Source organism: Danio rerio, chromosome 13, assembly GCF_049306965.1.
Source record: "Danio rerio strain Tuebingen ecotype United States chromosome 13, GRCz12tu, whole genome shotgun sequence".
NCBI classification, from domain to species: Eukaryota; Metazoa; Chordata; class Actinopteri; order Cypriniformes; family Danionidae; genus Danio; species Danio rerio.
In genome coordinates, this window is record NC_133188.1 from 31145001 (window position 1) to 31150000 (window position 5000).

The 5000-nt window shown below is 44.6% G+C and overlaps 8 non-coding genes across 8 annotated transcripts; all 8 read left to right on the plus strand.

Annotated features, from left to right (window-relative positions):
- The first annotated feature begins 48 nt into the window (after nt 1–48).
- trnaq-uug (transfer RNA glutamine (anticodon UUG)) lies at nt 49–120 on the plus strand. Its single transcript has one exon. It is a non-coding gene; the product is annotated as a tRNA-Gln (tRNA).
- A 436-nt stretch (nt 121–556) lies between these two features.
- trnap-ugg (transfer RNA proline (anticodon UGG)) lies at nt 557–628 on the plus strand. The gene has a single exon. It is a non-coding gene; the product is annotated as a tRNA-Pro (tRNA).
- Nucleotides 629–1459: 831 nt separating this feature from the next.
- Nucleotides 1460–1531, plus strand: trnaq-uug (transfer RNA glutamine (anticodon UUG)). The gene has a single exon. It is a non-coding gene; the product is annotated as a tRNA-Gln (tRNA).
- Nucleotides 1532–2870: 1339 nt separating this feature from the next.
- Nucleotides 2871–2942, plus strand: trnaq-uug (transfer RNA glutamine (anticodon UUG)). The gene has a single exon. It is a non-coding gene; the product is annotated as a tRNA-Gln (tRNA).
- A 436-nt stretch (nt 2943–3378) lies between these two features.
- On the plus strand, nt 3379–3450 carry trnap-ugg (transfer RNA proline (anticodon UGG)). The gene has a single exon. It is a non-coding gene; the product is annotated as a tRNA-Pro (tRNA).
- A 662-nt stretch (nt 3451–4112) lies between these two features.
- Nucleotides 4113–4184, plus strand: trnap-agg (transfer RNA proline (anticodon AGG)). Its single transcript has one exon. It is a non-coding gene; the product is annotated as a tRNA-Pro (tRNA).
- A 96-nt stretch (nt 4185–4280) lies between these two features.
- On the plus strand, nt 4281–4352 carry trnaq-uug (transfer RNA glutamine (anticodon UUG)). Its single transcript has one exon. It is a non-coding gene; the product is annotated as a tRNA-Gln (tRNA).
- A 436-nt stretch (nt 4353–4788) lies between these two features.
- On the plus strand, nt 4789–4860 carry trnap-ugg (transfer RNA proline (anticodon UGG)). Its single transcript has one exon. It is a non-coding gene; the product is annotated as a tRNA-Pro (tRNA).
- Nucleotides 4861–5000: the final 140 nt, after the last annotated feature.

Below are 5000 nucleotides of genomic sequence, written 5' to 3' on the forward strand. Positions count from 1 at the left end.
AGTTTAACGCTAGTGTGCAAGCATTAGATGTCAACCGAGGAAGGTCTTGGTTCCATGGTGTAATGGTTAGCACTCTGGACTTTGAATCCAGTGATCCGAGTTCAAATCTCGGTGGAACCTTTTCCTTCTTTCCTTACAGCTTCAAATCAGTGAAATAAATGAATGAGACCAATTTTAATCACACCAATTAGTGAGTGGTTGTGATACTAGGTGCTGACATAGCTATTTGATGCTATCACGATCCTCCTCCAACAACGACTTACATAATGTTATGTGTTTTTGCCATGCAGCTTAAATCTGTGAAATGGATAAGATCAATTTACCTCACTGAAGCTAGTGGACAAAAACAACAGCAATTTTAAGGCAAACAAGTGACTCAACTTGTCGTTCTAGGGCTGCGAATCTTGTTTTGGGCAGGAGAAGCCCCGGGTCCATCTGACGCACAAGCCCGACTTCAACACTTGAGCTTCTGAAATTACGTTCTGACTCAATTTTTAAATAAAGAATTCTGACCATCTGCTGCTGCTGGTTCCATGTGAAAATGTCAAGCTTTAGTGGCTCGTTGGTCTAGGGGTATGATTCTCGCTTTGGGTGCGAGAGGTCCCGGGTTCAAATCCCGGATGAGCCCTTGCAGGTGTCATGTGTTTTACAGGGCAATATGGCTTTCATAAAACCTTCTTTCGAAGAATTCCAGTTTGTCAGCAGTTAGTATCGCCACATATAACATTCCTTGTCTGGTCGACTAGGAGTATGATCTTCGCTCATGCCGTGAGAGCTCCCAGGTTCAAATTTCAGTTGAGCCCTTACAGATATCTTCTGTTTTGTAAGGGTATTGTGGCTTACACAGAGGCCTTTTTCTGAGAATGCCGGTTTGTCAGCAGTTAGTGTTGTTATGTAAAGTTGCTGTCTTGCAGTGGCCCTTGGGTCAAGTGGTATGATTCTGGCTTTGGGTGCGAGAGTCCAATCGTCCAAATCCCGGACGATCCCTCGCTGCTGTCTTGTGTTTTACAGGGCATAATAGCTTTCATAAAAATGTCTTTTGAATACTTTCACTTTGTCAGCAGATAGTATCGCCACATAATATATTCCTTGCATATTGGCTAGTGGCTTGCTGGTCTAGGAGTATGAATCTTGCTCATGCCGCGAGAGCTCCCAGGTTCAAATGAATGGGTAAGCCCTTACAGTTGTCTGGTATTTTGTAAGGGCGTCGTGGGTCACCCAGAGGCCTTTTTCAGAGAATGCTGGTTTGTCTGCCGAAAGTGTTGCCATGTGAAGCTGCTGTTTTTCACTGGCTCGTTGGTCTAGGGGTATGATTCTCGCTTAGGGTGCGAGAGGTCCGGGGTTCAAATCCCAGACGAGCCCTTGCAACTCTCTTTGGTTTTGAGGGACATCATGGCTTTCACAAAGGCCAGTTTCAACGCTAGTGTGCAAGCATTAGATGTCAACTGAGGAAGGTCTTGGTTCCATGGTGTAATGGTTAGCACTCTGGGCTTTGAATCCAGTGATCCGAGTTCAAATCTCGGTGGAACCTTTTCCTTCTTTCCTTACAGCTTCAAATCAGTGAAATAAATGAATGAGACCAATTTTAATCACACCAATTAGTGAGTGGTTGTGATACTAGGTGCTGACATAGCTATTTGATGCTATCACGATCCTCCTCCAACAACGACTTACATAATGTTATGTGTTTTTGCCATGCAGCTTAAATCTGTGAAATGGATAAGATCAATTTACCTCACTGAAGCTAGTGGACAAAAACAACAGCAATTTTAAGGCAAACAAGTGACTCAACTTGTCGTTCTAGGGCTGCGAATCTTGTTTTGGGCAGGAGAAGCCCCGGGTCCATCTGACGCACAAGCCCGACTTCAACACTTGAGCTTCTGAAATTACGTTCTGACTCAATTTTTAAATAAAGAATTCTGACCATCTGCTGCTGCTGGTTCCATGTGAAAATGTCAAGCTTTAGTGGCTAGTTGGTCTAGGGGTATGATTCTCGCTTTGGGTGCAAGAGGTCCCGGGTTCAAATCCCGGATGAGCCCTTGCAGGTGTCATGTGTTTTACAGGGCAATATGGCTTTCATAAAACCTTCTTTCGAAGAATTCCAGTTTGTCAGCAGTTAGTATCGCCACATATAACATTCCTTGTCTGGTCGACTAGGAGTATGATCTTCGCTCATGCCGTGAGAGCTCCCAGGTTCAAATTTCAGTTGAGCCCTTACAGATATCTTCTGTTTTGTAAGGGTATTGTGGCTTACACAGAGGCCTTTTTCTGAGAATGCCGGTTTGTCAGCAGTTAGTGTTGTTATGTAAAGTTGCTGTCTTGCAGTGGCCCTTGGGTCAAGTGGTATGATTCTGGCTTTGGGTGCGAGAGTCCAATCGTCCAAATCCCGGACGATCCCTCGCTGCTGTCTTGTGTTTTACAGGGCATAATAGCTTTCATAAAAATGTCTTTTGAATACTTTCACTTTGTCAGCAGATAGTATCGCCACATAATATATTCCTTGCATATTGGCTAGTGGCTTGCTGGTCTAGGAGTATGAATCTTGCTCATGCCGCGAGAGCTCCCAGGTTCAAATGAATGGGTAAGCCCTTACAGTTGTCTGGTATTTTGTAAGGGCGTCGTGGGTCACCCAGAGGCCTTTTTCAGAGAATGCTGGTTTGTCTGCCGAAAGTCTTGCCATGTGAAGCTGCTGTTTTTCACTGGCTCGTTGGTCTAGGGGTATGATTCTCGCTTAGGGTGCGAGAGGTCCGGGGTTCAAATCCCAGACGAGCCCTTGCAACTCTCTTTGGTTTTGAGGGACATCATGGCTTTCACAAAGGCCAGTTTCAACGCTAGTGTGCAAGCATTAGATGTCAACTGAGGAAGGTCTTGGTTCCATGGTGTAATGGTTAGCACTCTGGACTTTGAATCCAGTGATCCGAGTTCAAATCTCGGTGGAACCTTTTCCTTCTTTCCTTACAGCTTCAAATCAGTGAAATAAATGAATGAGACCAATTTTAATCACACCAATTAGTGAGTGGTTGTGATACTAGGTGCTGACATAGCTATTTGATGCTATCACGATCCTCCTCCAACAACGACTTACATAATGTTATGTGTTTTTGCCATGCAGCTTAAATCTGTGAAATGGATAAGATCAATTTACCTCACTGAAGCTAGTGGACAAAAACAACAGCAATTTTAAGGCAAACAAGTGACTCAACTTGTCGTTCTAGGGCTGCGAATCTTGTTTTGGGCAGGAGAAGCCCCAGGTCCATCTGACGCACAAGCCCGACTTCAACACTTGAGCTTCTGAAATTACGTTCTGACTCAATTTTTAAATAAAGAATTCTGACCATCTGCTGCTGCTGGTTCCATGTGAAAATGTCAAGCTTTAGTGGCTCGTTGGTCTAGGGGTATGATTCTCGCTTTGGGTGCGAGAGGTCCCGGGTTCAAATCCCGGATGAGCCCTTGCAGGTGTCATGTGTTTTACAGGGCAATATGGCTTTCATAAAACCTTCTTTCGAAGAATTCCAGTTTGTCAGCAGTTAGTATCGCCACATATAACATTCCTTGTCTGGTCGACTAGGAGTATGATCTTCGCTCATGCCGTGAGAGCTCCCAGGTTCAAATTTCAGTTGAGCCCTTACAGATATCTTCTGTTTTGTAAGGGTATTGTGGCTTACACAGAGGCCTTTTTCTGAGAATGCCGGTTTGTCAGCAGTTAGTGTTGTTATGTAAAGTTGCTGTCTTGCAGTGGCCCTTGGGTCAAGTGGTATGATTCTGGCTTTGGGTGCGAGAGTCCAATCGTCCAAATCCCGGACGATCCCTCGCTGCTGTCTTGTGTTTTACAGGGCATAATAGCTTTCATAAAAATGTCTTTTGAATACTTTCACTTTGTCAGCAGATAGTATCGCCACATAATATATTCCTTGCATATTGGCTAGTGGCTTGCTGGTCTAGGAGTATGAATCTTGCTCATGCCGCGAGAGCTCCCAGGTTCAAATGAATGGGTAAGCCCTTACAGTTGTCTGGTATTTTGTAAGGGCGTCGTGGGTCACCCAGAGGCCTTTTTCAGAGAATGCTGGTTTGTCTGCCGAAAGTGTTGCCATGTGAAGCTGCTGTTTTTCACTGGCTCGTTGGTCTAGGGGTATGATTCTCGCTTAGGGTGCGAGAGGTCCGGGGTTCAAATCCCAGACGGGCCTTTGCAACTCTCTTTGGTTTTGAGGGACATCATGGCTTTCACAAAGGCCAGTTTAACGCTAGTGTGCAAGCATTAGATGTCAACCGAGGAAGGTCTTGGTTCCATGGTGTAATGGTTAGCACTCTGGACTTTGAATCCAGTGATCCGAGTTCAAATCTCGGTGGAACCTTTTCCTTCTTTCCTTACAGCTTCAAATCAGTGAAATAAATGAATGAGACCAATTTTAATCACACCAATTAGTGAGTGGTTGTGATACTAGGTGCTGACATAGCTATTTGATGCTATCACGATCCTCCTCCAACAACGACTTACATAATGTTATGTGTTTTTGCCATGCAGCTTAAATCTGTGAAATGGATAAGATCAATTTACCTCACTGAAGCTAGTGGACAAAAACAACAGCAATTTTAAGGCAAACAAGTGACTCAACTTGTCGTTCTAGGGCTGCGAATCTTGTTTTGGGCAGGAGAAGCCCCGGGTCCATCTGACGCACAAGCCCGACTTCAACACTTGAGCTTCTGAAATTACGTTCTGACTCAATTTTTAAATAAAGAATTCTGACCATCTGCTGCTGCTGGTTCCATGTGAAAATGTCAAGCTTTAGTGGCTCGTTGGTCTAGGGGTATGATTCTCGCTTTGGGTGTGAGAGGTCCCGGGTTCAAATCCCGGATGAGCCCTTGCAGGTGTCATGTGTTTTACAGGGCAATATGGCTTTCATAAAACCTTCTTTCGAAGAATTCCAGTTTGTCAGCAGTTAGTATCGCCACATATAACATTCCTTGTCTGGTCGACTAGGAGTATGATCTTCGCTCATGCC